The 23,394-nt window shown below is 44.9% G+C and overlaps 1 protein-coding gene and 1 long non-coding RNA gene across 10 annotated transcripts in view; one reads left to right on the forward strand and one right to left on the reverse strand.

Annotated features, from left to right (window-relative positions):
• The window catches only part of CTNNA2 (catenin alpha 2), a 1,818,882-nt gene that overhangs the window by 1,544,396 nt on the left and 251,092 nt on the right, over positions 1–23,394 (reverse strand). The window lies entirely within an intron of this gene.
• The window catches only part of LOC142466836 (uncharacterized), a 31,941-nt gene continuing 21,077 nt past the window's right edge, over positions 12,531–23,394 (forward strand). For 4 of the 5 annotated variants that reach the window (XR_012788244.1, XR_012788243.1, XR_012788245.1 and 1 more), the window contains exons 1-2: positions 12,556–12,612; positions 19,903–20,130. This is a non-coding gene — a long non-coding RNA (uncharacterized LOC142466836). Of the gene's footprint in view, positions 12,613–19,902; positions 20,131–23,394 lie in introns of all 5 variants that reach the window. The other variant, XR_012788242.1, reaches the window with a different exon arrangement.

A 23,394-nucleotide genomic window follows, 5' to 3' on the forward strand; every position in this document is an offset into this window, starting at 1 on the left:
GGAAATGCTTTGTTGTAAAGGTTCCACACCGTTTTAGATAAGAATGCAAAAAAACCTCCAATTCTATACAACGTTTTACAATCCCATTTAACAATGCAGCATGTTGGCAATTATTCCCTAACATAAACCTGCCAAGATTCATATGGAACATTTTGTAAAGTCAAATATTATGTCTTGACTTGAATCTAAGGCTCGCCTCTGTCACTAGGAATAGTGTCAAAATGAAACAAATGCACATATGCTTTTATACACTTGTTTGACGTACGCTACACATACAAAAGGGTAAGCATTAAAAGTCAACGTGCTTTGGAAATTCCAACGCAGTAGCAAGTGGAACCAGGTCACCTGGCCCTTTAAATACGGCCATTTTTTCAAAATTCTGCAAGAGTCGCAACATTTTGCCGTAATCTGGCGAGGAATGTTTCCCTTTTCACATATTCCCACGCAATGTGAACTTTCATGAAAACTTTTGCAAAAACACCAACTTTCGGAGAAAACTGTGCAGCGTTCCTCATCTGCTCCGCCCGCAGCGTTAATCCCAGATGCTGGGAAAATCAAGTGGTCCGAGTTGCGGTATTGCTGGTTACATCTCTACTTAACAATCCACACCAGAAAACTAACAAGCTTCTTGTAGACTGTATGATGAAACCAAGAGCAACAAATGGAGTATTCACAGTTTTCTTTGTGTGGATTTATCTCCACCTTGGAGGTATGTATGTATGTATGTCTTTATTTATATAGCGCAATTAGTGTACATAGCGCTTCACAGCAGTAATACACGTGACAATCATATAAATAACAACAGATCATGGGAATAAGTGCTTCAGTCATACAAGTAACATTTTGGAAGAGGAATCCCTGCTTCGAGGAGCTTACAATCTAATTGTAGGTCAACCTGATCTTCCCAACATCATCTAAATTCACCTCTCTTGATAAAGATACAAAGAAGTCTTGATCATTTTCACATGCAGTAACTGTGTGTATTGTAGTAAATATATACTATAACTTCTTCTTGCATGTACACAAGTGTAAGCGTGAGTTGCTTAGACTTTTTCCTGACTTCTGTAAATCTGAAATTTATTTAAATTTAACATCATTATTATTCATAGATTGGGTCTAGAAATGGTCTCTTGGTAACATTACCGCCTTACAGTACAAGTGAAAGAAGCCAGTGTAAGACCCAGGCCACCTACAAATTATATGTACATGGCTTGGCTCAAGCGCTAAATAGGATACATTCTTATTATGATATTCTACCAGCTTTTGATCCATTCCCAAAAGGTTGAGTTTAAAACAAAGGAAGACAACATCCATTTGGGGATTCCACATTTATTATACTTGGGTGGTGTAACGCTCCCTCCTTTCCTGGCTGTCTGACACATTTGACTTGAAATAACATATTCCCGTGACATTATAGGACCACCCAAGAAAACTTCATAAGAAACCCCTGATGTAACAGGAATGCCCCATAACATCATTACGTCTCTCCCAGACATCATGTTGAGCCCCCACACTGGTGTTCCTGCATAGAGTGGGGAATACTAAACTTCATTTTAAATAACTCATATTACCTACATCTTATTTTAGCATGTTGGTCGTGGAATAGATCGCCTCCTAATTATCCCCCCCCCCAAAAAAAATAGATTGGTCTTTCTTCAGGAATTAGTCATGTTAAAAGCTCATTGGAATACCCCACTCCCTGTTACAATACCATTTAAACAAGTTGTTGCCAGCAGGACTTATTTTCAAAGTTCTTTCCAGTGACGGAATGGGATCATTAGACCGTTTCACCCCAGACATTCAGCTGCTGTCCGTTTTGGCCCGAGGTAGGTGATTAGCATTAATATTAGGGGTGAATGTTACATATGGGGTACTTAAGGTTAGGGTTTTCAGAGTAATGACGTTTTTAGGGTAAGGAGTTAAGGTTAGAGTTTAAAGGGTAAGGAGTTAGCTGGGTAAGGTTTTTAAGCTGAAGTACTTAAGTTTAGGGTTTTTATGGTAATGGGTTAAGGTTTTTAGATCAAGGAAGTAAGGGGTTAAGGTTTTTAGGGTAAGGGGTTAAGGCTATTAGGGTTAAGGTGACACATTACTTGCGATGGCGAAATGTGCCTGGACTTCACGGAGGCAGCAAAAAGGCCACGTTAAAATGTCCTAGACCATTCCTGTAATGCTGTGGGGTATTCCAGTGCCATTGTGGGAGCCCATTTAGATCACAACTGGGGGTGGGTAAGCAGAAAAGGGAGCCAGGTTGCCAAATATTAGTGTCAGTCTGTTCCATAAAAATAACAAATGTGGAACCCTGCTTGTATTGTAGTATCGATGTAGCCTTATGGTCGGTCGCACGGCCCTCACGAAATCCGCAGCGGACATGTTTTGTTTTTCATCTGTGCGCGCAGAATCCCAGCGGCCAGACTTAATGGAAAATAGGGATTAACACAGCGGGGATCCCTGCGTCTGAACAGGACTCGCGCTGTGTGAATCCTACCGGGCAGCACCTGTCTTTAAGTGTCGCACACTAAGAGTGAGACTGAATCAGTGTCAAGTCCGCGGCTAAGCACCGCCCCTCGGACGCATCATGCAACCAACCCAGGGATGCGCGCGAACCCCCGTCTGCGCACGCACGCTGCAGCAAGAGGCAGCTCACGCAGACTCGTGTCCGTGACGTCATCGGGGCGATCAAACCTGGTGGTGGCGCGCTCGCCCTGTGCCACGCTCCCCCCACGCGGCGGCTAATGTCAGGACTGCCCTTAGCTATATCACACCTGACTCTCAATTAGCTACCTCCTATTGGCTCTCAGCTTATGTTTGAGACCACTCCCCCTGCTGCCTTTCCATTGGCTCCTGCCCCTTCTTATTCCCTATCCACCCTCTGCTTGTTGCTGAGCAAAAACTGTTATTTATGTGCCGTATTCCTTTGTTGTGACGCCTGCTAGTACCTTGACTTTGCTCTTCTCTATCCCTGGACACCTGCTCTCTCCTCCCCTTGACCTCGGCTACAGATTACGACCACTCTTCTCTCTCCAACCCCGAACCACGGCAAGTACTTAACCAACCTAAACTCTCCTACCCTGACCCGCTACACGCCCCTGACTTTGCAATCCAGACCTTGCCCCATGGTTGTAGGGCAGCGGATATATACATCCCCACCTCAGCCCTGCGGTCTAAGTCCTGTTTTTAGTGAGCATCCGTTACAATCAGTCACTCTCCCTGCGCACCTCTAAAAGGCGATTGCAGGGCTTTTATTTTATTTTAATAACACAGTATTGAAGCAGGGTGTGTCCGGAGATGAATCATATTCATTTCAGGTCCAGGGACCCCCTGCTTCCTGAGTTACAGGCTCTGTTATGGGGTGCCTGTATCCCTTCCATGTTCAAATTGGGCCCACATAACCTGGACAATTAAACAATGCAGGGAGATACTGGCACCCCATACCGGGGCCTGTAACTCGGGAAGCCGGGGGTCTCCGAGGCTGAACTTAATGCGGTTCAGCTCCGTAGACCCCGTGCTTCAAATACTGTGTTATCAAATACTGTGTTATCATTGCTGCTAAGGCAATGAAGGGGTTAAGCCAGAGTACCTGGTTTATTGGGGGAAGAGGGGGTGGGTGAAGGGGGTTGTTGCCCCAGGGTGTGTGGTTAGGCCTCCTTGGAAGGTTGTGGGAGGGGTTAACCCCTTCATTACCTTAGTGGTAGTAACTGCTATGGTAATGAAATGGTTAACCCATCCCACTATGCACCCGAGAAGCCTAGCCACCCACCCCAGGGTAAATACCCCTTTCACCCACCCCACCTACCCCCAATAAACATTACAATACAAACACCAATACAATACACTGAACAACCCCTCTCAACCCCCCCAACACATACAGTACAGTAATGGGCAAAATCCCTATTACCAGATCTGGATAATAGCACATTTGCCCATTAAAAAATAAAACATAACCAAAAATGACCCAGCTATCATATAGTAAATTAAAGTTGTACTTACCCTTGGTAGAACGAAGGCCATCCTAGTCTTCCTCTGCGTCCACCTCGTGCTCAGAGGGCACCAAAAGTAAAATTAAAAAAAACTAACTACTGACTGTGACGGTGAGGAGGTAACAGAGTCAATAATAAAGGTTAAGCCCACTTTGTTGCCCCTGATCTGTGTTTTGGGGTCCTAGAGTGTCAGCTCTTGGACCTGGCTGTCATATATGCATTAATGTGACTGTGTGTAACTTATGCGGCAAATTTTAGTGTTTTTGCCTTTCCAGGAGTGCCAGCAATTGCTTGGCTAGGAGTTTCAGGGTGGGTTTTGCGGAGAGTCTTTTCAGATTGTGGCTATGTAGTGGGTCCCCGAGTTACGGGATACCCCAAAGATGTACTCAAGAATCAGGTAAGATTCTCGGATACATTGAAGCACAGTGCTCCGGTCAAAATCCTACCCTGGAAACATTCTTGCGACTCACTGCCAGGGGGCCAGGAGTTCCTGCTTCAGCACAGACCAAAACGTAAAAAGGCATAGGGCATCAAGGTATCCCCAGAACGGTACAGTGGTCCCTGGTATAATGGGGGATGCCCAGTTCATGCCCAAGTCACCCTGACCCTGGTATAGGGGTTCGAGGGGTGCTTCAGCTATGTGATAAAGCTGTGAGGGTGTTATTTGTGTGCCAAATGTAAAGTCAGGTTTCTACAGTGTGTCAGGGATAAGGCTAGTAAGAGTAGAGAGTATATCTTCTTATTCTAAGCCTGACACCAGAAAGGGGGACTTAGACATTTTTAGCACAAGATACAGTGTAAAGCTATATTTTATTAACGGATTATATTTAATAGGTATATATGCTAGTAACCTGTATATGAACTGTGGGCTTTACAACTCCCGGGTTCCGAGAGACCAGTTGAAAGCTTCAGGGATGCCAAGGTGTTAGAACAGGCGGGGTACTGGAGTTACACTCAAGTACCCATGTCCTGGTATAACAAAGGGCTATACGGCCACCATTTGCCCAGCCCCAGACTATGAGGAACCTGGCACAGCAAGGGTTTCAATATGCTAAGAGACAGAGGTGCCAGGTTGGCTAATGCCCCTTAGCAGAATTGAAATCGGTGCCCGTCCGGCTCCAGAGTACCGGCAAATCAGTGATAGGCTGGCAGAGAAATTCCCACACGCTGATTGGCTGTAGTGTTTTGTGAATGGGACTCCAAAACCTATAAGAAACCTAGCAGCCAATCAGGACCTCAGATTGTAAGCGCCAAACCATCAGCGGCAAATTCTAGATCTGAAAAAGATGCTCTGAGAGAAATAGACATGAGCCGGCTTCAGAGATTTCAAGGCAAGAAAGTTCCACTTTTCAGGGGCCAAGTTGTGAAAACGGAACATAGCAGTCGCAGCTGGAACTGCATGCCGAATTGAGTTACAGGACTTTTGTGAGTACCTCTCAGTCATTCGAAAGGACTCGTACAGACTTAATTTCGTATCCATTTGGACTAGAAAAGTTTAGTTCATTAGCCCAGATGATCAGTAAGTGTATTTTTCTATTGCATATTGTGAACCATTGTGTGTATGTCTTGTCCTGGAATAAATTACAATTTATTTTACCTCCCTGTTTTGCTCAATCATATGATCCCGGTATAAAGGTGTAATTGCCTGGTCTCCCGTGACACTGACCTGCAGCTCCTTAATAACCTTAGCAGTTATTAACCACTATAGTAATTAAGGGGTTAAACCCCCTCCCGCTAACAACCCGGGAGGCCTAACTACCGTCCCCGGGCAACTACCCCCACCCCCTCTACCCATTGATTGGCACAATGCTAAACCATGCCCAAACTGAATAAAATACATTACATTAAAAAAAACAAAAAAAATAGTTGCCAATAAACCAATTGATTGGCACAGTCATAAACCATGCCCACAATATGGGCATGGATTTCCACTATGGCAATAAATGGGCAACAGATAAAAAACAAGCGGCAAATAAAATGCATGACATTTAACTAAAAGCCAACATTTGCTAAAAAATGCATGGACCCCCAACGCGGCACACACTGTGCCGGGTGCCACATACTTTTGCATGTTCATCTGTTGTGCTGTGACAGCAAGTCTTAATACGTCTGTATGTGTTATTATAAGGCTGCGGATAAAGTAGGCACCCGTGCCCGACGGAGCACACAGCATTGCGCGCACCTGTAGCTTGAGCGATCCGTGGCCTTTGGGATTTGTATGACGTGCGTGACGGGGAGGCATGGCATGATTGACGGGGAGGCATAGCGTGCGTGATGGGGAGGCGTGGCGTGCGTGACAGGGAGGCGTGGTGTGCATGACGGGGAGGCGTGTCGTGCGTGACGGGGAAGTGTGGCGTGTGTGACGGGGCGGTGTGGCGTACGTGACGGGGAGGCGTGGCGTGTGTGACGGAGAGGCGTTTACCCTCACTGGCTGAACCTTTCCCGTGACCCGGCCGTCGCACGTCAATATAAAACAAATTTGTCTGCTCAAAAATCGCCTGCGCCGTCGCGCTTCAGCGCACATGAGATTGCGCACTCTATGGCCTGCCTCGTTGGTTTGTTGAGTATGGACGACGCCTGATTGGTGGAAATATTGAGAACAAATAGGGGACTCACAAAAATCTTTTTAAATTATTTTTTTTTGACTACTTGGTTTTAGATATGCACATGTTTGATGACATACTTACAGCATTAATCCATCCCGGCACCTTACAATGTGATTGATTTGTTATGAATGGTACTGCATGTCCTCTGGAACAAACTCAAATAGTCTGTCTCTGCACTCAGTATTCTGGATTGATTATGCTGCCACATAACAGGATCCTGACAAAAGTGATTACTAATCAGACACAGCTGCTCAATTTATGTTTCTACCACAAATCACAATACTGTGAGTTTCAATCTTTGTTCGAAGAAAAAAAAAAAGCCATAGATATAAGATTAAAAAAAATCTTTGACATTCTTAAAATGTTAAATTCCTGACATACTTGATACAAAATGGCGCTTACATGGCTGTTATCTCCCCACAATATACTTCTCAAAATCACCCCAAACTTTGCTTACTGGCAATAGTTTTGCAGAAGTCAAATTCATCTACTACGATAGGTGACTAATAAAATGGAAATTCAGTTCCATGTAATGTTATGTCTTTGGTGCACTGTTGCTGTTCTGGGAATTGCAGAAGGACCAGAACAAACACGGCACATTTATAGCACGACAACGGCTCTCCGGGAGAACTTTCTGCTGTTAGACGAACCAGGTCTATATGACTGCTACACCAGCCATTACCTGACTGCAGCCGGGAAGGAATGGGGGGAGGGTTGTGAGGGTCAAAGGTTTGGATTAGGGTGGCAATGCTAATGGGGGAAAGGTACTTTTTATAATGGCACGCAGCAAAGTGGCTTGGTTATGGGGAGCACAAAAACTTAGATAAATGATTAACTGAAACGGGTTTGTTTTAGGGTGATGTTCTGTCTGCCATTTCTTTTGTCGCAGCTGGAAGTGGTGGTAGCGGTCAGATTGCACCTGGACTGACAGATCCAGCGATTACTTGGACACACTGGTTGTGAACTAGGGTTGCCAGGTGGCTTGTCCAAATATACTGGACACAATGGTGAAAGGTGCGACGCGCGCGAGAATCGCTGGCGGGGAAGAATGTTATTTATAAATGACCTGACTGTTACGGAATTATTTCTAAATTTCACTCCACGTATTCACCCATTTGCATCAATTTATATTCTATTTCGTAAAAAATCTGGGGAGAGGTCTTGGGAGGGAGCGCCCTTCCGAGGAGTTTTTTTAGGAAATAGAATATGAAATAGTGCAAATTGGTGCAAATTGGTGCATGCTTGGAGTGAAATTTAGAACAAATGACATAATGGTCAGATCATTTATAAATAACTGACCTGCAGTAATACTGTACATGGCGAGCAATACTGATCTTACTACTCCTCACACAAATTCCAAGATTGTTGCACCCCTCCTCCTCCTCTCTCTCCCTTTGTCCTATCACCCTCCTACCCCCACTTGTCCTCTCACCCCCCCTGTCCTCTCACCCCCTCCCTTCTTCCTCTCTCATCCCCCCAAACCCTCATCCTCTCAAACCCCCTCCCTTCATCCTCTTTTGACCCCCATCCCTTCATCCTCTCACCCCCCACCTGTCATTATCAGTACAGTAGCTTTTAAATTTAGACTTTAAAAGCCAGCATTAAATTGCATATTGAATCATGCCAGTGAATAAGTAACCTGTTCTGCCTTCTTGGGGATGATCTGTAAGTAAGAAGGGTGCTGCAGAGATTGCATTGCTGTTGTGATAAGAGCTGAGTTATGGAGCCTTTCTTAGAATTTACAATGGTGGTTATTTTTAATAGATCTTGAAAATGGGAAAACTGTTAGCATAGTAAAAGAAAAGTAAGGGTGAGTGAGCAATTAAACAAAGTTGCCAGTACTGTATGTACTGTCTGTCACCACACACACACACACACTGAAACCTATACACCTATTCTCTCCTAGACCCTCTACAATCTGGCTTCCTCACTGCTCACTCCACGGAAACAGCCCTCACTAAAATAACTGACGACCTCCACCCTGCCAAAGACAGAGGTCATTACACTCTGCTCATATTACTCGACCGCTCTGCAGCATTTGACACTGTGGACCACCCTCTTCTCCTTCACATTCTCCATACTCTTGGTATTCGGAACAAAGCTCTATCCTGGATCTCATCCTGCCTCTCCCATCGTACTTTCAGTGTCTCTTCTGCTAACACCTTCTCCTCCTCTATTGATCTCTCTGTGGGGGTACCCCAGGGCTCTGTCCTGGGACCTCTTCTCTTTTCTCTGTACACACTCTCTCTAGGTGACCTAATAACATCTTTTGGGTTTAATTATCACCTCTATGCTGACGACACACAGATATACTTTTCAACACCTGACCTTACACCTGCTGTACAAACCAAAGTTTCTGAATGCCTCTCTGCTATATCATCCTGGATGGCCCTCCGCCGCCTTAAACTCAACATGGCTAAAACAGAGCTCCTCATACTTCCTACCAAACCTGGCCCTACTACCTCCTTCCACATTACTGTTGGAACTAGGTCTGAACTGATCATTCACCCAGTAGCCCAAGCACGCTGCCTAGGGGTCACACTCGACTCCTCTCTCACATTCGCCCCTCACATTTAAAACATTTCTAAAACCTGTCGCTTTTTCCTCCGCAATATAACAAAGATACGCCCTTTCCTCTATTGCTCGACTGCTAAAACTCTGACTCAGGCCCTCATTCTCTCCCGTCTCGATTACTGTAACCTCCTGCTGTCCGGCCTTCCTGCCTCTCACCTGTCTCCCCTACAATCTATCCTAAACGCTGCTGACAGAATCACTCTACTCTTTCCTAGATCTGTCTCAGCATCTCCCCTCATAAAAATCTCTCTCCTGGCTTCCGATCAAATACCGCATCTCACACTCCATTCTTCTCCTCACTTTTAAAGCTTTACACTCTTCTGCCCCTCCTTACATCTCAGCCCTAATTTCTGCGTTCTTCTCAAGGATGTCTTCTTTCTACCCCCTTTGTATCTAAAGCCCTCTCCCGCTATAAACCTTTTTCACTGACTGACCCACACCTCTGGAATGCCCTTCCCCTCAGTACCCGACTAGCACCCTCTCTATCCACCTTTAAGACCCACCTTAAGATACACTTGCTTAAAGAAGCATATGAATAGCACTGTGGATATTCTGAACACATGATATATAAAGCTTGGCCCCCTGCAGACGCACTTACCAGAACTCCCTACTACTGTCTCTGTACGTTCTCTCTACCTACCAATTAGACTGTAAGCTCCTCGGGGCAGGGACTCCTCTTCCCTAATGTTACTTTTATGTCTAAAGCACTTATTCCCATGATCTGTTATTTATATTATCTGTTATTTATTTAATTACCACATGTATTACTACTGTGAAGCGCTATGTACACTAATGGCGCTATATAAATAAAGACATACAATACAATACAATATACACATATACACACACACACACTGAGACATACTGTACACACACACACACACACACACACACACACACACACACACACACACACACACACACACACACACACACACACACACACACACACACACACACACACACACACACACACACTGAAACATATACACACACACACACACTGAGACATATACACACACACTGAGACATACACACACACACACACACTGAGATACACACACACACACACTGAGACATTCACACACACTGAGGCACACACATATACAGGCAGGACACAGACTGTCCTGGAACAGGATTTCATATCTGTTTCTGTCCCCTCTGCTTACATTCCTTGGCACATTAAAACTTTTTTCATTCATGATTAAGACCATGTGCCTGATGCTTTTTCTTCACTGGATCACTTTGGGACGTCAGGAGCTCCCCAGAACCAGCGCACCGGCAGTTAAGTACCCCACCATCACCTGTATGTTTTGAGTGCGTGCACTACCTCCTTTCCCTCTGCTTACACCCCCCCCCCCCCTCTTCTGCAGCTCTGCCTGCTAGCTGTATTTGGATGTAAGTTTCCCTGAAGCTTCACTCGGTGCAGATGGAATGGATACATTATGTTGCCTTTTCCCTTCCAGTCTGTCACACCCCTGGTTGCCCTGGCAACATCTCCAGTCCTCTCAGAATGGGCTATTCTGCCCTCCCCCCTGTCTTGCTGACAGTTAGTTTGTCCCATCTCACTTCTAATGTGACCCTTGCCACTCACTTCCTTTTCCACCATGGACACAGTGAGTACAGTACCTGTATGTTACTACCCCGGCAAGGCCTTTCTGTCTTACCGTAGTCTAACCTCACGCAAGCATTTCTGACAGAGAAGCACTCTCTGCTCACACTACACCTACAAGTACCCTTTGTTTTCTACTTCTGCAATAAAGTTAAGAAAGACAATACAGGCATACCCCGGTTTAAGTACACTCACTTTAAGTACACTCGCGAGTAAGTACATCTCGCTCAATAGGCAAACAGCAGCTCACGCATGCACCTGTCAGCACGTCCTGAACAGCAATACCGGCTCCCTACCTGTACCGAAGCTGTGCGCAAGCGGGGAGACTATAGAGCCTGTTACACATGCGTTATTTACATCAGTTATGCCTGTATATGACGATTGCAGTACAGTACATGCATCGATAAGTGGGGAAAAGGCAATGCTTCACTTTAAGTACATTTTCACTTTACATACATGCTCCGGTCCCATTGCGTACGTTAATGTGGGGTATGCCTGTAAGGACTTGTGATGCTTTGGAAGAGGGTAGACATGAGTTAAAACTATCTGGAGCTATTCATACTTCACACGTGACCCTGGTTCCAGGATACAGACAGAAAGACAGACACTCACACTGAGACACACACATACACTCACACACTGAGGCACACACACACACACACAGATAGACAGACACACACACTGAGACACACACACAGACAGGACCATGAGACACACACACAGACACAGCCTCACCTGTCTGCTGCATGCTTTTCCACCGCTCTTTGGCCCCACCCCCAGGCTCCTGCCACCTCCTGATTGGCTGAATTACACAGCAGCAACCAATCAGAAGCTGCCCAGCCCACTAGCAGCAGCAGTCCTGCTCTATCCCATGTCCGGACAGGGAACCAAATACCGGCCTGTCCGGTTCAATACCGGACACCAGGCAACCCTATTGTGAAGGTGCTTGTCGCTTAAATCAATTTATGTTCGTTTAACCCCATTTATGTTGTTGGTGTGTTATTTGTGTGGGTCATGAGTTACACAGAGAGTGGTCAGTCAAGACCTTCTTCATCATGTCTGTGGCCAGGGGCGTAGCTATAGGCTGGGAAACCCGGGGGGCGGGGGGGCGCTCTTGGGGAGCCCACTCTCCCTGTTGGCTGCACATTGTGGGGCCTGAGAAGCAGTTGGAAGGAAGCACAGAGAGAAATCCCTTCTTCTGCAAGTTGTCGGGGCCTGAATCAGAGGCCCTTAGATACAGCAGGAAGAACAGAGGGGAAATTCCTTCCTCTACAGAGCTTCATAGGTGGGTGGGGCCTCAAGTAGAGCAGCATGGGGCTGGAGCTGCAGCCTGAGAGACAGGCTGGGAAAGGTGAGAGGGAGAGGAAGGGTTAAATCACTGGGGTAAAAAAAACATGAAAGGGAAGAATACAGATGTAGCCAGGTCCCCCCTTGGGTTATAACCTTTAGCTCTTCTGGCACTAACCTCAGCGGTGTTCGAGGATTCCCCTTGGGCTCCAGTGGGGAGGATGAGGTGCAGGGCAGCTGGGGGAAGAGAAGCGGCTGCATCTAGGGCGGTGGCTACCATAGCAGGGCGCCGCCATCTTGCGCAAGGTTCGCGCATGCGCAGGGCGGCGTCCATGTCAGTTTGTGCAGGCACAATGCGCATAGAGACAGGTTTAGCAGGGAAATACATGAGCCTGAGGAGCCTGAGACATGTGACGCATGGCAGCCAATCGTGCGACAGGATTCCACTGGAGACAGTTGTAACCATTTTGGAATACTGCAAGGGTGAGGCAGTTGATCCTGGGAGCTAGAGAGGGGAGGAGGTGTGTATATAGGGGTCAGTGACCCTCTGCATTAGGTCAGTGTACCCCTAGGCCCCAGTTAATGCCCTGAGTCACCTCCAGCTTGAGAGAGATAGATATGAGGGGGGAAAGGGGAAGGAAAAGAGAAAAAGATGCTGGGAAAAGAAACCTCAGGTTGTTAGAGAGAGGATGACAGGGGAAAATATATGGGGGATTAAATAAAGAGAATGGCATGTGTGAGAAAAGAGAAGAGGGTGAAAAAAAGACATGGGGGGGAATAAGATAATACATGAGGGGAGAACGTAGAAAGAATGAGAAGAGCCGTGTAAGAAGAGAAAGACATGGTGAGGGGGAGAGAAAGTAATGCGGGGGGATGGAGAGAGATATGCTCAGAGGGAGGGAGAGATATGCTCAGAGGGAGGGAGAGAGAGACATGCTGAAGGTGGGAGAGAGAAATGCTGAAGGGGGGAGAGAGAGACATGCTGGGGGAGGGGGAGGAGAGAGAGCATACATGGTGTGGGAGGAGGAGAGAGATTCTGTGTGGGGAGGAGAGAGACATGCTGGGGGGAGGGGGATGAGAGAGAGCACACATGGTGTGGGAGGAGGAGAGAGATTCTGTGTGGGAAGAAGAGAGACATGCTGGGGGGGGAGAGAGGAGAGATGCTGGGGGAGAAGTGGGAGACATGCTGGGGGAAGGGAGAGAAAAATATGGGAGGAGGAGGGGGAGAGATGAGGAGGGGGAGAGATGATGAGGAGGAGGTGGAGGAAAGATGAAGAGGAGAAGGAGAGATGATGAGAGAGAGGGTGGGGAGGGAGAAAAAAAATTGCAGTCAGTCTGTGGCACTCTAAACAAGTATGGAGATCTTTAGCTAGCAACACCAGCACATGATTATCGTTGCATGGATGCTTAGCAAGTGTATTCAATTTTGTATAGAGGGGAGTTCACGGCTAGCCCTCTATAAGAATAAAATGGATAATAATAGTAATGCTACTGCTACTAATAATACTAATAATAGTGTGGTGTCCGATGAACTAGGAAAGGATTATAAACGGAAAAGAGAATTGTAATGAAATATGCAAGTTCTGGTAGTTTGTGAAACAGTAATACTCCGTCCAAGAAACGGGTTATACTGTATGTTTGCCAGTCTGATCATATTGTTCCATTGATTTTTGTTTTTAATTCATGGGCCCATATTCAATAAGATACAGTAAGTCCTCTTTTTACGACGCTTCGTTTTACTACAAATGGCTTATCCGACGCTGTCCAATGCATCCCTATGGGCGGTTTTACGGCGCCAAAATGGCTTATCCGACGCTCTTACAACGCTTTGCAAAGTTGAAACATTATGTCAATCAGAAGGCTGCAGTCAGGGAGATCCTCCAGATCAGTCTGTGTGAAGGTTTAGTGGTGTATTTAGGCCCTTAAACATGTCTAACAGTTTTATTATACAGTTCTGGGTTCACTACATAGAATCTGTACATCATAATGTATCTGTGTGCTGCATATCTTATTGCCTGTGTAGCCATGTGTAAAATTGGTGTTACATATCTCTCTCTTTCTGGCAGTAATCCCTGGTAAGAAGGCAGGGTTGCCAGTAGTTATCATAGAGGTTTGCCCTCAAGCCCGGTGATGTGTTATATGTAGCAAAGGAAGCGACAGCATGCTTTGTGTCCACTGTTAGTGACACAGAGGTGGGTCTTTCTGGAGCCTATATATTGCACAGCACTCTCCAAAGTTAGTGTGTTCATCCAGTTCTGTTATGTCTGAGTGAAGTGTCTGCAGCAGTTCAAGTCTGTCTGACAGAGAGGCACGTGCCAAAATGACAAGCAGAGTACACACTGTGTCCAGGGCTTTGGCACAGCTGGTGGTCTCCCTTAGGGGAGAGGTGGAAAGACAACTTGATTAGAGAACAGATGGAACCTTCCTGGAGATGGACACCTGATAATGTGCGGCTAAGGGTCGGCTGCTATGATGGGCAGTCTGCCATGTAACGTGCTAATAAAGATGCCCATGAGAAAGATACCCTTCTTGCCTGTGAATGGAGTTACTCAGGGAGAAGGTGCACCTAGGAGTTCTCTTCCAGAAACTCCTCCCTTCTGTCGTGGGGATCTGGAAGGGATGGAGGCACTGTACCGACTGTGAGTAGAACTCTACACTACCTCATACGCCTGTCATGGTGAAATCCCCACTACCAACAAGCGGGAGACTCAGGAGTCCTGTGAGCCAGCAGGTGCACCACACTACACTGAGATGTAACTGGGGCAGGTTATGCACATAGGGGCCAATATGAGTTTGGGGGGGGGCTCGTACCGTTAGACCTGCGTAAAATATTTGGTGTATTTTAGTGTTAAAAATGCCTTCAGGAACCTTTCATTTAAACAGTGTTCCTATGGGAAAATGTAAAATACAGAGGTGTCCCAGCACTCACTGTCTATAAAGAAAAGCTCTACTACAAGAGTATGTCTGAAATATGCAATAAGTTTTAATGAGAACACAAGGAAAAAATGACTTGGAGATGCACATCACATAGGAAACTTATGAAGTCTTAGGGGAGTGGGAAAGGGAGACAAGGTGACAACACACTTCAACAACAAGTGGGAAAAAAACACACTAAAAGGAGGAAGGTATGGAGTGTGTTATAGGGTGAATAAGGGTCCCCTAGGTCCCATTGCACCCTGCACGCACTTTATTTATCTCTCTTGAGTGCTGTCCATCACTTGTTTTATTGCTATGGGAAAATGTGATTCGCTTTACGACACTTCGCTATCCGACGCCATTTTGAGAAACGCATTGTGTCGGATAACCGAGGACCGCCTGTACAACAGATTTCCATGCAAAAGCATCAATTCACCGTTTCTAGAATAAGGGCTTGAAACCTAAATGTGAACAATTCATGTAATTGTGAAAAACATTTCAGATGTTTCTAGTTCGAGTCCTATTAATTCCACCGGTGACGTCTCTATAATCCTGGCAATTTGCTTGAGGCATAGTGACGCTTTTATTTCAAATTCAGGTCTTTGGAAGACACTACATAAAATGTATGGGATTATTCATCAAGAAACACGATGCTGGGAAACTTTAATTAAGCCCTTTCAAGATCAACAAAAGGTACAAATGTACCACACAATACAATGCAAGCTTCTTAGAACACCACATCCACAGCTCATTAAAACGATTTAATTTAATCTGCTATGTATGACCCATGGTAGTTCTCTTACAGCTGCACAGCTGTAGAAAAAATTGACTTAACAGCAGTAATACTTACTCAACCACTTTGAGATAAATTGCAGGATAACTGTATATGGTCTTTGTGATCACAAACCATGGCTTTGCAAGCACTGGAGCTGTAGGTTTTTTGTATCTGTTATCCTACAGTATCTGTGAATGTAATTGACTTATGCTCTCTAGTGGTTTACACATCAAGGTTTAACTGCTTGTGCACTTTAATGTTTAAACCAGGGGTTGCCAACTCCAGTCCTCCAGGGCCACCAACAGGTCAGGTTTATAATGATATTCCTCGGTCAACTGAGCTACTGATTGAGCCACTTGTGCTGAAGCAGGGATATCCTGAAAACCTGACCTGTTGTTGACCTGGAGGACTGGCGTTGACCACTCCTGGTTTAACTTCTCTAGTGACAACATCTTTGGTGCCAACATCATTCTAGTGCCTCACATCTGTGAGGGACGTCTGCCTGCTCCAACACTAAAGAATGATGCATTGTATGTGTAGGACTCACGGTATAAATTAATATGCTACAACAGAAAGTGACTGCCCCACACAAATGTAATGTACTTCCCTTTAATATCTGACTTGGACCCTCTCTCTCCACCTTTAAGTCCTATCTAAAAACACCCCTATTTAACAAAGCATATGGGTAGCTCCGCTGGCTGAAACTATACATCTCGAATGCACTGACCTTGACCCCTTGCAGATGCATTTACCATAACACCCTCCAACTGTCTCTAACTTCCCCCAAATTACCACATAGATTGTAAGCTCTTCTGGGCAGGGACTCCTTTTCCTATTGTTACTATCATGTCTGAAGCGCTTATTCCCATTATGTGTTATATTATTATGTCACGTGTATTACTGCTGTGAAGCGCTATGTACCTGGATGGAGCTATATAAATAAAGATATAAATACGTACATACATACATGTGACGGGAGCTTTGTGACAGGCTATTAATAATACACACCAAAAATATATATAAAAGATAATATATATTTATAACTGGGTCTGAACTGGGACGAGACTTAGATATGATAAAATATAATTTATTCCTTGATAAAGGTGAACATATCAGATATACAAATAACAGGCAAAATATAGACACTTACTTAAAATGGAAATGATGAAGCAGTCATATCTGGACTGGCAGTTCATACAGCACTCTTCATAGTCATCAAGACACCAAAGACATGAAAGACCTCTGGCCTGAAGACATTGCATAGCGTTTCTCTCAGCAATCAAGATGGTATAGAACAGACAAAGGATAAAGGGTTGACCACAGATTATATACCTTTTGTGGCCCTATCCTTAACCTTAAGTACAGTGGATTGGTTTTCAATTAACTCTAGCCACTCATTAACGTGGGAACACAATTTGATACATGCCCCCCTGCTAGCTGGTACATGCGCAGTAGAACTCTGGGGTCTCATTTCTGTAACCCCTCCTCTGCATCAGGAATGCCAGCTAGTCTACCAGCCTGGATTCCTGGCAGGAAATTCTTTGTTGTGAGGTGTGAACTGGAACACTTGAAGACTGCTCTGGTTTGAGTAATCTCCGCCCTCATGTAAACAGTAGAGGGGAAAAAATCCTTTGAACCATACTTAAGTCCTAGACATTGGGTCGCCTTTCTGGCCATATGCTACCCTGGTATGCAAAGGAATTTCCTCTGGGTTTTACCCATACATTGAAACACAGTATGAAAGATAAAACATAAACATATTAAAATATCCGGTTCCGTTTGGTCCAGCAGGTCCAAACTTCCCAGTTCTCAATGCCGGAACTGGGACACCCTATGGTCCAATTTGGGACTTGCTACGACCTTCGGAACCGGAGATACACAAATACACTTAAAACCGTTTCACATTTTAATACAAAAATCTCCGCTGTAAATTAAATCACAGTTTTTCACTAAATCCCCATTGAAAACAACGGGTTCCGCCGCCATAAACTTTCAATGGCAAACCGCCGCCGTTGGCGGCTATGGGAATCCCCGCCATAGACTTTCAACTGGGCGCCGCCGCCGTTGAAGTCAATGGGGTTTGGCCGCCATTGGAGTCTATGGGAAAAGTCCCGAACTTTCAAGGGGGTCCATACTCCGTCGGGTTGGTCCAAGCTGGTCAAGGAAGGTTCTGCAGCGATGCTGGAGCAGTGGCTACAGATACCCCAAACCCTGATCCGCTGGGCCCTCCGAGCTATGGATTACCAAATTTCAGCTTTTCACACTTAGCCGTTTTCCTGAGCCGTTTCTGCCGCCACCATTGGAACCTATGGCGTGACCCGCTCTTCTCGGTTCGACCCTTATCGGGGGTCCAGGATACGGGGACCCGGTTGTGGTCGAGTGGGGGGAGGTCTAGGAACTAGGGGCAGAAAGAATTTTATTTCTAGGTGCTCTAGAACTGTTTATTCCCACGCCACTTGTCGTTGAACTTGACTTGTTAAGTGATCAAAGCTCTCCTATTGAAAATGTATCCGCTTTGCGGTTAAGCGGTTTGGACGGCAGCCAACTCGTTCCTGGAAAGCTCCTTCGAGGATTTCCACTAAAGTCAATGAGCCCATTGACTTACAATGGGAAACCGCCACTCTCCTCTCGGACGCCATCTGCTGGTCTTCTCAGGAAACAGGACCCAAACAGCAAGATTCACCATTGAAACACAAGGAGCTCAATGGCGGCCTATGGGAGCCTGCAAAATGGTGCCTGAAAAGGCGGGAAAATTACACAAAGGGCTATAATCACTAAACAACTATTAACCCTTGTGCTCCCGGATGGATCCCAGTGTGTGTGTGATGCAGACACTGATATAACAATAAAACAGGGGAACAGTGGAATATACATTTTCAGGTTAATACCAGGGTTAAATAACATTTCTGGGCCTCAGCCCAGTTAACCCCTTGTCTCCCTGGTGAGGTTAGAGGGTGGCCAATTGGGGTGTAACCCCTTTAATCCCGGGCCAAATCCTCCCCATCGTCACAATACATACCTCACACTAATTGTGAATCACTCTACTCTTTCCTAAATCTGTTTCAGCGTCTCCGCTGCTGAAATCACTCTCCTGGCTTCCCATCAAATCCCGTATCACACACTCAATTCTCCTCCTCACTTTTAAAGCTTTACACTCTTCTGCTCCTCCTTAGATCTCAGCCCTAATTTCTCGCTATGCACCATCCCGACTCCTGCGTTCTGCTCAAGGATGTCTTCCTTCTACCCCTTTTGTATCTAAAGCCCTCTCCCATCTTAAACCTTTCTCACTGACTGCCCCGCACCTCTGGAATGCCCTTCCCCTCAATATCCGACTAGCACCCTCTCTATCCACCTTTAAGACCCACCTTAAAACACACCGGCTTAAGGAAGCATATGAGGAGCTCCATAGTTGATAATTAACACCTCATACATTAACCTTGGCCCCTTGCAGACGCACTTACCAGAATGCCCTCCAACTGTCCCTGTACGTTCTTCCTACCAACCAATTAGATTGTAAGCTCTTCGGAGCAGGGACTCCCTTTCCTAAATGTTACTTTTATGTCTGAGCACTTCTTCCCTTTGTTTTATGTATATCTTATTATTTATATGATTGTAACTATTTCCACTGTGTGAAGCGCTATGTACATTAATGGCGCTATACAAATAAAGACGTTCATTCATTCATTGTGGTTGAAAACCCAACAGCCAACACTTATGAGATATTTCTGTTTTCTTACTAAACTATAGCAAGTGTTCTTTTTTTATTTTATTTACAGGCAAAAATAATTGTGAACTCTGATCTGAAGCTTGTATTTACTTCACTGCCCAAAACTCAGTTATGTAGCCACTTTTAAAACACCACTTTTCTATGAAATCCTAAAAAAAAAGGCAATAATACTATTAAAATACTGTAAGAAAGTACACCCATGAACTCCTCAAATAACTGGAGAACCTATCCCTTCCATCAAAAGAAATGCTAGTGGACAGAGTTTTGGAAACATCACAGGTTTCTTCTTTCGTGTAGTTTTTAAAAGCTCTGCACACTATAATTATATCGACAGTATGAAAAACTCAGTACAACAAAGCTTAGCAGAGGAAGGGAAAGAGTCAATTACAGTGAAATTCTGCTAATTTTGCATTTCTTTTTTTTTGCAGAATGTATACCGGAGCTGTTCTTTGGAGCTGAACCGTGTTTCCGAGACACTGATCACGTTAGTTGGCGGTTTACTTTTTTGGATTCTCAACGATGGCGCCCCCAGTCATTCAATAGTAAGGATGATCATTCCCCCCTGATGACATTGCCGCTTCCTATTATCCTGCGGGACTAGGGTCGAGTTGGCGGCCCTTTCCAAAATCAGGACTGGAACACTGGCAACTAAAATGGCAAGTTATGTGGGACCCCAGGTGCTACAAATAGCACAGTCCAGCTCCTAATAACCCCATGTAAAAAAAATAATCGATAAGGAAAAAAAATTAGTAAGGGGGATTCCTGCTTTAATTATACAACAGAACAACAGTTTTAGAGTTAAATATTGTAAAAATGATCAGGATAACATATCTTGTTTATATATGATAGCTTTCAATTATTATTTCATTTACTATGAATATTATTGATTCATTTTAAAATACATATGTTGCTGTGATTTAAATAAATGACACTTCCATACCATTAGTTCACTATGCTACTACAGTATATGGGGTTGCAATTTCAAAAGGCTCATAGGAAAACATACTGTCTAGCTAAGGATTGCATCACATACAAAGCTCTGTGCTTGAGAAGATTTGCTTAGCGTAGCTCAGTAAATTGGGCTTGAATAAGAATCAAGTCTAATGAGGTCATTACCATATAAGATTTCAGACTGTTCGATCTGCTCACCAACACTTAACGAGATGATTAATTTGCAGCCAAGCAGCATCACAACACCAGACATTTGTACCTTTAGCAGGTCCAGTGGAAGACAAACTGCATTGTGTCTAGTACTAATGAAGCAATTGTTTCTTACCAATGTTTAGTAACATCAGCCCATCCCGTACAAACAACAAGGCAGAAACCTACTTATACTGTATAAAAAGCTCTCCTATGATTATTACTGTGATCCACAACTTAAGGTAGGAGACGTACAAATAAACACGTGAAGCATTGTAAGACCTGTGCATCAGTGATAAGCCAGGAATTACAGTATTCTGAACACCTGTCCTCATGGAGTTTTTTCTGGCTGCAATGTTGACTTTGTCCACTGGGCGTGGCCCAAAAGAACTACAACTCCCAGACACATTGCATCCCAGGACTCGCCCACTTCCTCCTCTGTCCCCTTCTTAAAGTGCAGGAAGTTGCTCCTTCCTGGCGTTTCAACTCTTTGTTTGCTCGCCAGTCCATTTTCTATGCCCATGCCCTGTATCCATGTCCCTGTTTGCCAGTTTCTGTTTCCCAGTCCTGTTTGTTTCTTTGCCTACTATCCGGTTTACCCAGGATTTCTTGTATCTGCCCTAATTAAACCCTGTTTTCAATAATTTTCCATCCCTGGTTCTCAATTCCTCCCCAGTGTTCTCAGAAACATCAGTGGTAAAAGTGTGGCCTTGAGCGTACGAGGTATAATTATTTATTTGTGAAGAGCAAACATATTCCACAGCGCTGTACAATGGGGGTACAAAGTTATGTATATTCATAAACAGTTATATACAGATGAGGACAAACATGCACAAAGAGATACAAAGGTAATAAGGACCCTGCTTGTGAGAGTTTACAAGCTAGAGGGAATGAGGCACAATGTTGAAACAAAAAGTTAAGGGGGCTGCTTATTGCAGGATAAGGTGTGACTCAGGTTAGAGCAGGGATGCCCAAAGCTTCTGAGCTGCGTCCCCATGCTTGGCAGCCCAAGCGCTGATGCAAGTGAGAATGCAGCTTCAAAGAATTTCTCACTGCTGCTACAGCTCGGTTATTGTGGCTATTCTATTAAATGGGACTTGCAGCCTCTGAGAGTCAACCTTGGTTTGCCTGACAGCTTGCATGAAAGCTCCTAATCCTGCTGCCATTGGGCGAAACTAGTATGCAGTTTGAAGATCTTCAGAAATGACACTCCTGCAGATTCTGGAGCACAGCACAAGGAGAGATGTTCTAACACTGCTGCTGGATTGTAATTAAAACCTCTCCACCACACTGCACAGCTTCTGGGAATGTTTTTGACCCAAATCCCATTCCTGAACTGAGAGCTGTACAGTAGCGATGGTCCATGAAGATTTACTGATGAAGCAAGACTTACTGTCCCACAGACTTGTGCTTTCTTGTCCCCGACACCAGGACAGTTTCTGAGGCGATCGCGCTGTGCGGGTTCCATGCTTTTGAATGGCACCCTCTGCAGCATTAATCCTCTAGTGCCAAGACCAACACAGTCTCGTAACTGCGCATGTCAGCAGCACTAAAGACACTACGCCTTGCTAAATCTGTATATGGTGTTGTATCTACCATAGCCGTCCACGTAGCAAAAAACGACACATCTGCCGGCTTTCATCATCTACAGACGTAACTATTTTACAGTTGTCTTACAAATTTGGAATACAAACTCTTTTCTGGATTACAATTGTTGTAATATCTACTTGAGAACTGACCCAACACAAGATATAAAGTCTTGAACTGGGCCCGGGACTGGAACACTTCTATTTGGGTTTTGCATCTGTAATGTTTATGTTAGAAGATATTGGGTGTTCTAATCATTCTAGTATTTCAGGGGTAAACGTTGGTTACAAATTGTTTAAACAATACAAGAATTGTTTTTATGACCTGTCAAATGCGGACTGGGTTGTATAGGACTGAGTTTATCTTGAGTCAACATCTGTGTTGCCACAGATGGGATTAAAAAAAGTATTATCCTGGGGATTATCACAGATGGCCACTAAAAGTGAAATATGTACATGTTGGAAGGCTGTAGACGAGACTCAGATCATGGGCTGTCAGCCTCAAAGAAAACCTGACATTCTTGAAATATCCCTGTGCATCACAAAGAGATGAACAGGTCACCATTTTGCTTGAAGGCTATATTAAATATAAGATATTGGCCTAACAGTTATTTTCAAGAATAATAAATACACCATGCTCGACTAATCCACTCACCCCGGGAGGCTGGCAGCAGGACAGAAGGAAGAAGAAGCTGGTGGCGGGAGAAGACGATAGATTTCAGCAGGGCAGCAGAAGGTGTTAAATGGTGAAAGGCGGCCGGCGGCGGCAGCAGCCGGAGGAGACTGAGTATTCATATCCGGTTCGGGCAGTCGGCTTTTCTCATGCTGCTGCCCGCCTTTCACCATCTAACGCCTCCTGCTGCCCTGCTGACATGTAGATCATCCACCTAAGCCAGGTAAGTGAGGGAGGGGGGTGATAGCGGGAGGGGTTGAGAGAGATAGATGCATAATTAAGTGGCAGAACTTTTTTTTTTGTCCATGCCGGGGGAGGGAGGAGGGAAGGGGGTGAGAGAGGAGTTGGCAAGTGCATTCTCTTTTCTGGCAAGTGACATTTCTTATGATATGTCGATCCCTGTAAATACATATTTGTAACCGTGGCAATGAGATGAGTCAAATAATGCCAAACACTTGATGATTAGTAGTTGCCAAGGACATCTGTTTCTCCTGCAACAATAGACATTTGGCTGTCGAAGT

This window comes from Ascaphus truei, chromosome 1 (assembly GCF_040206685.1).
Source record: "Ascaphus truei isolate aAscTru1 chromosome 1, aAscTru1.hap1, whole genome shotgun sequence".
Taxonomy (NCBI): Eukaryota; Metazoa; Chordata; class Amphibia; order Anura; family Ascaphidae; genus Ascaphus; species Ascaphus truei.